This window comes from Petaurus breviceps, unplaced genomic scaffold (assembly GCF_028583685.1).
Source record: "Petaurus breviceps papuanus isolate PSGF00001 unplaced genomic scaffold, PetGlider_PUasm1.0 551, whole genome shotgun sequence".
Taxonomy (NCBI): Eukaryota; Metazoa; Chordata; class Mammalia; order Diprotodontia; family Petauridae; genus Petaurus; species Petaurus breviceps.
In genome coordinates, this window is record NW_027186372.1 from 42,893,547 (window position 1) to 42,904,396 (window position 10,850).

The 10,850-nt window shown below is 41.6% G+C and overlaps 2 long non-coding RNA genes across 2 annotated transcripts in view; one reads left to right on the top strand and one right to left on the bottom strand.

The window, feature by feature from the left end:
- Positions 1–653: 653 nt before the first annotated feature.
- Positions 654–10,850, bottom strand: part of LOC138172593 (uncharacterized) — a 37,787-nt gene continuing 27,590 nt past the window's right edge. The window contains exons 2-3 of the long non-coding RNA XR_011171170.1: positions 2,910–3,603; positions 654–1,777 (exon numbers count right to left, since the gene is read on the bottom strand). This is a non-coding gene — a long non-coding RNA (uncharacterized lncRNA). The remainder of the gene's footprint in view (positions 1,778–2,909; positions 3,604–10,850) is intronic.
- LOC138172592 (uncharacterized) overlaps positions 8,412–10,850 on the top strand; it is a 10,591-nt gene continuing 8,152 nt past the window's right edge. Inside the window, exons 1-2 of the long non-coding RNA XR_011171169.1 lie at positions 8,412–8,549; positions 9,467–9,698. This is a non-coding gene — a long non-coding RNA (uncharacterized lncRNA). The remainder of the gene's footprint in view (positions 8,550–9,466; positions 9,699–10,850) is intronic.

Genomic DNA, 10,850 nt, shown 5'->3' on the forward strand with positions numbered 1-10,850 from the left:
AGAAGAAGAAGAAGAAGAAGAAGAAGAAGAAGAAGAAGAAGAAGAAGAAGGAAGGAAGGAAGGAAGGAAGGAAGGAAGGAAGGAAGGAAGGAAGGAAGGAAGGAAGGAAGGAAGGAAGGAAAGGAGGGAAGGGAGAAAATTAACACTATATAAGCCAGTGGACATGAAGATAGGAGAATGAACCTTTCTTCTTTGTATGCAGAGAATATTGCATACACTATAGGACTCAACTGAAGGGTTAATTTTGCTGCACTGCTTTTTTTTTCCCTCTTTTTTATTCTTTGAAATTCTGAGTGAAAGAAGGAGAAGGGATATACTGAGAGATGAAGATGATATAAAGACAAAAGATATCAATCATTTTAAAAACTTTAAATCCCAGAACCCCTTCCAAAAGCTGGGCTACTCAATAGCTAATAAGTCTGTTCCCTGTCTAGCCCTCACCTGGGGTCATGGCCTGACAGCATATGGACCCACACTGGGTCTGGTCCATCCATATGTTTAGAGATGTCAGCTGTTTGCCCCTGAATACCAGAGGTCACAATATCTGCTTTTGCTGAGTGAGGCTAAGGAAGTACATAGCCCTGGGGAGCCAAATTAATCCTCCTTCCATCCCTTTCCCTCAAGACCCTGAAGAGCTACTTGTGAGAGAATAGAGGGGCCCCTCTTTCTGTAAGACCCCTGGCCCCGAGGGAAAACAGAGGACAGGAACCAGCAAGTAATAAGGTTAGGGGCGGTAATGCCATTTAGAAACTCCTGCCTTTTCACTTGCAGACCAAACTCTCACAGCTGTTTCAGCCAACACCCCTGTGAATTAGTCATTCCCTCATCCTGGCCCCCCTCCTCAACCCAGCCCCCACGGCAACTAAACCAGGTGCAGCTGCAGAGCTCTGGAGTCACTCCTCAGGCTCGAGGGCGGCCCAGGGCTTCAGCTGGAATTTGGTTGCTCCCAACTGTTCAGGAGGCATAAGCAGGGACACATACACACACATGCATGCACACACACATACATAGACACACACACCCTCAACTGTTAGGTCAAATAAGAGTGGCAGAAACATCTGGGATTTCTGAAAAATGTACTACAAGGAGAGGGGTTGAATCTGTCAACTTGAAACAACACTGTACTGCACTCCCGTGGCTCTGTGTACAAAACCTTGTAAAAACTCAGGCACAGCTACTTCAGGGGTCATATATAATCAACCATGTTTCTTTTTTTTTTTTTAAAGAAACAGGATCACTCTGCCTGTAAAACCCCAGAAATCAGTTTTGTTCAAGCTGACCAGCCTTCTCTGGTCAGGGTTTTCTGTTTTCTCAGAACCCCTAGGGAAGTGGGTTCCAACAAAGTGATTGTCCATTGATTGAGGGATGACTGAACAAGTTTTTGTATAATGTAGTGTAATGGTAAGAAACAATGAACATAAAGAATTCTATAAAACTTGGAAGACATGTCAATTGATAGAAGAAAGCTAAATCCATAAAACAAAATACACAGTGGCTACAATAGTATAAACCAAAAAAATAATCAAGTAAATTAAATTTAAAATAAAAAATTTTTAAAAATAAACAATGCTTTGTAATTGGATGATCAATCTTGGCCCCTAGAAGAGCTGAAGAAATGAAAAAATGTACCTCCCTCCTTTTATTAAAGAGGTGGGAAACAGAGGGGACAAAATGTTGCATATACAGTCAGATGTCATATCTATGTCTGACTTTGTTCATCTCCTTTTCTTTGTGATAAGAGAAGGCTCACCAAGGTGGATGTCCAGAAATGACTGTTCTGTAAAAAAAAAAAAAAAAGGCATCAATAAAACTGGAAGGAAGGAGAGGGGAAAAGAAGGAAAACAGTCAAAATGAGAACTGAAATGTAAAACATGAATTGTCCTAGCAGTGAAGTGACTTGCTCAAAGTCATATGGTGAGTTCGTGACTTTTTTCAAAGTCATTTCTCTGCCACAGAGATTTAGGGTAAGAAAGCAAGCTAACCCCCTTCTGGAATGTGTCATATGGAAATAGATCACTATGGATCTTCCCTGTGTTCTGTACTTCTACCATTTTGGTTCTTATTACTAGGCTTGCCTCCAACAAGGGTGAGGAACCTGCAGCCTTGAGACCACATGTGGCCTTCTAGGTCCTTGGGTGTGGCTTTTTGACTGAGTCCCAGTTTTACAGAACAAATCCTTTTATTGAGGGAATTTGTTTTGTGAAGTTTGGAGTCAGCCAAAGGGCCGCTCTTGAGAACCTAGAGGACCACATGTGGCCTCAAGGCTACATGTTCTCCATCCCTGCACTAGATGGTTGGTACAGTTTTGAGATGTGAAAGGAAGTATGGAACAGTGACTAGGACCAAGAATCTAGAGTCAAGAAGACCTGAATTAAAATCTTTTCTTAGTCATTTACTAGCTATGTGACTCTAGGCAAGTCACTTAACCTTTCTTGCCTCATTTTCTCCCTTCTGTAAGACAAGAGAGTTGGACTCGATGTCCTCTAAGATTCCTTCTAGATCTAACTCCATGATCTTGTCATTCAAACACACAGCATCTTCAGAGTTGAAAGGGTCCTCAGAGGTACAACCTCTCATTTGATGACTCCCCTTAAAATCATCCAAAGAAGTTAGATTAATCCAGTTTCTGCTTAAATACTTCCCAGGATGGGAAATTCACTGCCTATTAAGGCAGCACAATTCCATTACTGGACAATTCAGAGAGGAGAGCTGAAGTCTGCCTCCCTCAAAACTTCCACTCCTCCCTGAATGCCAGTTCTTGTCCCTGGATCCCCCTCTTCCAGGTGATGGTTCTTTCAAATATTTTAAAGCAGCATGACATGACTGGGAAGGAACTTTGGAATCATCTAGTTTATCCCACTTATACTACAGATGGGGAAAGTGAAGACCAGAAAAATTCAGCAACTCACCCAAGGTCAGTACAGCTAGTAACTGGCAGAGCTCAGAACAGGATCCATGTCTTCAGAGTTCTCTATTCTGTACTAAGCCACTCCATCAATTATGATCCTTCTAAGTATTTTCTTCTTCATCCAACAGGGTATTTACAAAGTTGACTTTCCTGATTCCAGCTAACTGTGTGTGCTAGCTCAGTGCTTGCGCTCTCTGTAGATTAAAAAAAAAAACCAGCCACCCTGTCTACTTCCCACCATGAATGACTCAGTAATAAAAGGGATGATAAAGCATTACCCTTTTTAGCCACTGAAAAAAAAAGGATTGATGACTCTTTAATCAAACTCTTTAAAAGGGGCTTCTGCCATTCTTCTCTTCCCATCCCCAGAGCATAAACAAGAACCTCAGAGCCTGGTAAGAATTGGGGTGAAAGGCAATTCCATCTCTTCCTCATATGCCCTGCCTCAGATAACCTGACATGGGATCTCAGAGCTCTAGAAGCCATTCCTGTTTTGTTTCTTCATGAGTATAGGTGACTGAACATCAACCAGGCTCAGAGTACATTTGTGAGTTTGAGAAGTCTTGAAGGTCGCTGACTCATCAGGTGAAGTTGACCAGAGGCAAAGGAAGTTTCAGAATTGGAGAATATGGCCATCGATGAGAGAAGGAGTCCAAGCCCTGGCCTCACTGAAGGCTTTCCAGTAGACATGGAATCTGGCAGGACAGTGCAGAACCAAGGTGAAAGGCAACAATGTGCTATCTTACAAATGGCTTTATAAGGTTTAAAATTCACCCTCCTGAGAGAGTATAACGGTAGTTATAAGTTAACTTACTGGATCCTATTTGTCTTTCTATCAATAAAAACTTGTGAGTTTAGCCCCTTTGTTGTATAAAGGAGATAAATACCAATCTCTTACTTGATCCACATTGGACATCAAGTATCTTTTTACTCCCGCTTTTTGGGGGAACCCTAGACATGAACAAAACCTACATCTTCCTCTGGGTGCAGGGGTGAGGGTATGATGAACCAAAGAGTCTGAGATAAAGGAATCTGACCCCTCTTCAAGGTGACCCCCTGCCAAAGGTTGAACCCATCCAGATGAAGGGCCTGGGTGTGGAGCAGAGACCCTAAGTGGAGAGGGTAAGCACACAGTATCCCATCCCCTTGGGCCCAGCACCAGTTAATTGTTAGATTCAGGTTAAGCATCCCCAGTTCCTGTAACAATTCTCTTTTGACCAACTCTCCTGACCTTGAGTCAGAACAGAAACTGTAAAATTAAAGAAAGAAGCTGGACAAGACCTGGATCTGGGATCGTATGAAAATAAACAACCTGTGGAGAATTATAAATAAAGGAACAAAAATCTAAGGGAAAGGTGAGATATAAAGGCTGAGGGAGCGAAGTCTGTTCAGACAAATGTCTTGAAGACTAGAGGCAGAGGAGAGAAGACAGAGAGAGGCTTTCTGGATACAGCATCCCCGAGGACAACCTGCGAATAAGGGACCCGTCAGCACTATGGGTGATTCCCAACTTGATATATGTGGATTCTGTCTTAAGGCATGCTCTGAAAGTCTCATGATGAAATAACAAATGAGCCATCAAACAGAGAGGTACACGCTCATCAGAGGCGTTTGCTACTGTCACGGAGCATGCAGAGCTCAGACCACAAAAAGGAATCTCTAGAGAGGGGAAGTTTTCCAGAATATTTCAGATGATATTATGTTGAGTGTATCAAGTCCTGGAATACTGCACTCTCTTTAAAGGAACCACAAAATCATTCAAATGAGTTCTGCACAACTACAAACCTAGGAAAAACAAAGTGGAAAAACAAAGAAGAATTCTTGTTGTCAAGACTATGATATGCAGGTAGACGGAAAAATCTAGAGATTATCTATCTAGAGCTGTCTATAGGTATATGGTTTTGTTGTTCAATCATTTTAGTCATGTACAAATCTTTGTGAGACCATTTTGGGCTTTCTTGGCAAAGATACTGAAGTGGTTTGTTATTTCCTTGTCCAATTCATTTGACAGATGGGGAAACTGAGGCAAACAGGGTTTGCTAAGGGTCACATAGCTAGTAAGTGTCCAAGACCAGATTTGAACTCAGGAAGATGAGTCTTCCTGATTTCAAGCCCACCACTCTATCTACTATGTCCCCTAATTGTCCTATCTGTATACATAGATGTAGATAAATTTTTCACAGCTATATATCTATACATTTGCATTTACTCATCTATATACTTATTCTATAAATAATATCATACACGTGTATGTATATATATATAAATATATGTGTGTATATGTCCATGAAAGGTATGTGTCTGTGAAAGATATAGAGATATCTATATACCTATATATATGTGTGTGTGTATATATAAATATATATCTTTATATGCATGTCCATCTATCTATTTATCTATATCTTTCACAGATGCTACAGATGCGATATACTGGGTCCAAGAGAAGAGCAGGGGGCATGGCCTTTGGGAAACTGAACAATTTTTTTTTTAATGACCCAAGCTTCTCTATGAAACAAAGTCTTTTCAGTATTAATATTCTTCTTGTGGCACTAGATGGTTATAAGTCCTCCCATGGAAAATCACTATCGCTAAAGAATAAACATCACAGATTGCCAAGAGGGCAACGGAGTGGCACAGGTTGATCCTGAGTCAGCTGTAGTATACCACCAACCAAGACTTGCCCAGGAGAAGCAGCATAGAAGGCATCAGCAGATAGATTGTGATTAGAAAAGGAGAAGGACGAGGCGGCTAGGTGTTGTAGTGAATAGAGCACTGGCCCTGGAGTCAGGAGGACCTGAGTTCAAATCCAGCCTCAGACACTTAACACAAAAACTAGCCTTGTGACCTTGGAACCCCAATTGCCCTACCTTCCCCCCTCCAAAAAAAAGCAAAGAAAAAACAAAAGACAAGGAGCAGGACCGGCCATACATCAAGGTGAGGGCTAAGTGACAAATTGCCCACAAACTCCAGTGGCATCCGTGCAATGTTAAGGCTCCCCATGGATAGTTTAGACAAGGACACGGATACATTCTCACGGGAGACACTTCCAACTACACAACTGAAGGGAGTAGCCATGTGAAGGAGGTCATGTATTCATAAAGACAATTATAAGTGCATGTGTATCTTTATTAGCACATAGAAAGAAAGTGTCCCTTCCCTCCCTATAATGTCAATGCAATATTCACAGTGCCCATGGCAGCTATGAATATGCTGGTGTAGTTGTGAATCACAACATGTAACAGACTATCCACATGTAGGACAGAACCAAAGCATTTATTCAAATACCAGAAAGTTGCCAAATTCATCATAGTAACCAAGAAGTTGGTACACATAACCAATGCAGTGAACACCAACATTCCCAAGCCTTCCCTCCATCAGGGCTTCAAAACGAAACAGGCCCCCTTAAGCAAGAATGCCCCTCTCTCACTCACCCTAGCTGCTCAGCCTCCACAAAGCTTGCTCCCAGCAGTTCTGGCTCTCTCTCCTGCTCCTTACTGCTCCACCCTTCCTGTTCTACCCTTTCAGCAAGCTCCTTACCTTACCCAGCCCCCGCATTGACTCCATGTGATTACATGCCTATTAAGGGGCAGGGAAGATCTTCAAATTCCCATTACCATTACACTCCCCTACCTCATCCTTCAATGGATCTATGAACTTATCCATGTAAATACTTTTTTTCAGTAGTACAAATTACAACTCATTCATACACTCTCATTCTGTCCTTGTCCTGCATAAATCTTCTAAAGAGAAATGACCTAACATGGCAAAAGCATTTCTTTTTCATGTATTAGCACAGCACTGGGTCTGTTCATCTGTTGTCCTCACTCTCCCTACATGATAGACTCACTTCCTTTTCCATTCATACATTTGCTATATGATATCTTTTACACCCCAGCTTGCATGCAAGTTATCACTAGTCATAGGCTTCAGTCCACCTTCATGTCGCCACATTGCCCTTTGGGTCACTCACAATTTTGGTTCTCCAGAGAATGTGCTATTGCTATGATTCTCAGTCATATAGCAACACTGGGTGAATATGTATGTCAAAGATGAGTCTGTGCATCAGGGAGCAGCTTGGGGTTATTAAAAGTGCTGTACAATTTCCCAAGTGCAATCCTAGCTACTCTCTTTTGACTACTCAGTTGAGAGCTCAGCTCGCTGTCCATCTCTGCTTCCTACTTTAGGTAAATGTATTAATGCATGAAATAAATCAGATATTCCTATATCCATGCAAACATACATATGTGTATATGCAAACACATACAGACTATTTTATCATACTTTGCGGGAAGCACGGAGTCAAACAAACGATAAGGCATTAAATCCTATCAGCCTCATCACACTTTTCTACCACACTCTACAATCCAGACAAATTAGTCTTCTCTCTGATGTTCACACTCTCCCATCTCCATGACTTTGCACTGGGTGTCTTCCATACCTGGCATTCACTCCCTGATCACCTCTGCCTCAGAGAACCCTTCTACTCCTTCACACCTAAGCACCACCTTCTCCATGAAGAGTTTCCTAATTCCATCAGCTGTTCTGTCCTCACTTTCAAAGTGTTGTATTTATTAGTCTCTATGTTTAGTCTGTAGATACTTATACATGGACGTGCCCTGTCTACCATTAGAATGTTAGCTTTTTGCAAATAACAATTGTTTCAGTAACTGTTTTTGTACCACTGTCACATAGTACAGTGCCTGGAATATAGTCAAGTACACAAACATTTATTAAGCACCTACTATATAATTTTTGTTCCTGTATCCCCTGGGACTAGTATAATGCCTTTTCCAGAGTAGACATTTCATAAATGTTTATTGAATTTTTTAAGTCAATTGCACCTCTTTGGGTCTTAGTTTAATCATCCTTAAAATAAGGGGGTAGGACCAGAAAATCTAGGTTCCCTTCCAGTTCCAAATCCTAAAAGTGTGGGGAGAGTTCTGAGCTTCAGCTTCTCTGACCAATGCCTGCTTGTTGGTTTAGGGCTCTTTCCAGATTCCTGTACTAAAAAAGCAGTATAAGACTTCCCCTTGAATTAATATACATACTCCCATTAGCTGATATATTTCATATATGTAAGTATATACATATTACCAAAAATAACAGGAAAGTACAAATATATGTTCATCTCAATTACAAAAAGGGCCAAGGTGAAAAGCAAATAGGGGCACAAAGAAGCACTATTTAAATTCTTTAGGATATGGGCCCCTGTTCAATATCCCATCAACAATATTTGAACTACATGGCCTAGTTCCTTCCTTCCTAAAGTGACTTCCTCACTGTGGCAACCCTCCTCCCCCCAGCCACCATCAGCCATAAAATGACCTTATGTTTGAGGACAGTGTCAAAGCAAACAAGCCACAAAAAAGGAAAGGGCAGCCCTGCTTTGGCCCCATGAAAGTCCTTTGGCTTGGGCCTCCTGCTTTGTCCACTGGGCTGGGCAGCCTTGCTCCTTATTTGGACTGAACTGTAAAGTCATTGAGGCAAATCCTACCTCACTGCCCTGGCAGGGGCCCAGCTGAGCAGCCGCTGGGAGAGCTTTCCCTAGTCCCACTCGGCTATGTTACATGAAAATAAAACACGAGCCTGTTTGGGATACATGCAACACAACGGGAGGAAGCAGTTGCTGACATGGATTAACGTAAGCATTTTCCTTCTTGAATATACAGGGAGCTAGAGGTTGGAATTTTCTCTTTCCTCCTTCATTTTGGGAAAATGCCCCTCCACACCATGGTTCTGTGTTTACTAACGCCTTGACTTTTCGGCTCTTCCAGCTGTACAAGGGAGATTCTCTCTCTTTGCCGTTCAAAGTGGCCCCTGTTCCGACCTGCTGCCCATAACATTTGGCTGCAGACCGCCCGGCCACACTGGCTTCTCAAAGTCTGGCTCGGAAACCAAATAAAAAGCTTTTCATTTACACTCGTTTATGTGTAGCAACTCAAGAGCCTTATTTTCATGCCTTACATGGCTCCCACCTGAATAAATTCATTTTAAGTACCACTTTTCCATTTGCTGATTATGGAACTGTTGGGAGGTCTGTCTGACTGCCTCTCCTGCTCCAGGGGATGCTACTCACAGGTATGCAAGGTGATCCCTCAGGGACCAAGAAGGGATATCAACACCAGTCTTATCAGATGGCAATCACTCCAACGCACCAAGCAATAATCTTGCGCCAGTTTGAATGACTAGATGATGGTGGAAGTCAGATTCTGATTAGGGTTCTCCTCACTAGCAATGAGACAGAGATAAAGAATGGGAAGAAAAAAGACAGGGACAGCTTCAGAGATTATTCAGAAGAGTGATTTAAAAAAGGAAACCAATTTAGAGTGTGTATGTCATGAGACAGCACCTTTAAAATGACTTCTCTAGAAAGCTGCATGTACATTGTGTACATTTGTGTGTGTATGTATGTGCGTGTGTATTTGTATACCATATATATGTATGCTGTGTGCCTCTGTGTGTGTGTTCTCAAACACAGTTTTCACTGTCAGAAATATTTAAGCACCAATTTAAACACCATATTAAGAGAACTAAACAGACCCCTTCCCTCAACTCCAGGACTTTCCATCAAAATGGCACGAACACATATCCTTATAAAGGATACTTTAGAGGTCTCTAGTCACCCTGGGAATATCTGGCCACTGGACCCTGATGGCTCTGGAGGAGACAGTGAGGCTGGTGACCTTGCACAGCCCTGCCTCTCTCAAATCCAAGTCAACTGCAAGTCATGTCATCATGTCCCTGAGGTCATGGTCCTCTTCAAGAATGAAAGACAAACACAACTGGAGAGGTAACGTGGAATAAGTGGATAGTACCAGTTATAGCATCAGAAAGACCTGGGTTCACATCTTGCCATGTCAGACACTTGCTTGCTAGGTGACACTGAAGAAATCACTTAATTTCAATAAATTTCAGTTTCATCTTCTGTAAATGGAGATAGTACCAGTAGCATCTACCTCATAGGGGTGTTCTGAAGATCAAAGGAAATAATGAATGTAAAATACCCTTTAAACCACAAATTACTATGTAATTTCAACTTTTCTTTCTTTTTTTTGTCCAGACCTGCGATTTTATTGATTTGCAGAAGTCCTAGTGTAGAAATTCTATCCACTAATATATATATGTACATATATATATATGTGTGTATATATGTATGTATATATATGTAACATATGTATATATATGTGTGTGTGATATATATATATATATATATCAGCAACTCATCTATGACTTATGGTCTTAGAATTGCCTAAAGTCATTGAGAGGTCAGGTGACTTTGCCCTTAGTCATACAGTTAATGTGTCGCAAGCAGGATTTGACTGACTCCAAACCATAGTCTCTTATTGCTCTGCTATATTACTACTATTATTAATGGAGAAGAATGTTGGAGATGCTCATCAGGGATGGGAATGGAGGAGGCATCACAGAAACTATCAAAGAGTTGGGAAGGCTTTTCAAAAGCATCTAATCCAACCCTCTCATTTTACTCAAGAGAATTAAGTAACTGGCCCAAGGTCATCCAGCAGTTTAGAAGCTACATGGGGACTCGAATCAGGGTTTCTTGAGTTCTACTCTTTATTCTTTTGCCTCTATACCATGTTGCCTACTTCTCTAGGGCCAGAGAGAAAAAGAAAGAGCAGTGCAGGTTAAGATATCCATCCGTGTACATAGAATAAAGTCACAAAGATGAATCTACCTGTTGCCTCTATGGAAGAATGGCAGAAAGAAATATGATATTGGATGTGCCAATGTGAACCCAATTTTGCCAATAAGTCAAGAGAAACAGAGGAATTCAGAGACTGTTGAGGAGTAGACTACTGTGTCTTTGTCAATCATGAGAAATAAACTGAGCAATCTGATGTGGATAAGGAAGGGAGGGAGGAAGGAAGGAAGGAAGGAAGGAAGGAAGGAAGGAAGGAAGGAAGGAAGGAAGGAAGGAAGG